We start from the raw sequence: 354 nt of genomic DNA on the forward strand, positions 1-354 counted from the left end.
GATTCCACTCCCAGAACAACAGCTTTGGATTCTTCAAATAACCGGACTTTGTTTGTGCAGAGAATCCAGGGAATCCGGGTAAAATTTCCTCCAAATTATGAAATTTTATCCAACCCTGAATATTGACAAGGAGCATGACTGAATAACCCACGTTCAGGGCAAGTATATATCCGCTGTGAGATCTATTGTACTGCAGTGAATAATGAAAAAAGATTTGTCACCTTCATTTGATGTATTCATTTTCATCGGTCTATTTTCTTTTCAGATTTTTTTTTCTATTCGTGCAGAAGCCAAGGCAATGGAATTGGAGGAAGGGAGATTTCAACGGAGGATTAGACTAAAGGAAGAATAAAG

This window comes from Penaeus monodon, chromosome 22, assembly GCF_015228065.2.
Source record: "Penaeus monodon isolate SGIC_2016 chromosome 22, NSTDA_Pmon_1, whole genome shotgun sequence".
Taxonomy (NCBI): domain Eukaryota; kingdom Metazoa; phylum Arthropoda; class Malacostraca; order Decapoda; family Penaeidae; genus Penaeus; species Penaeus monodon.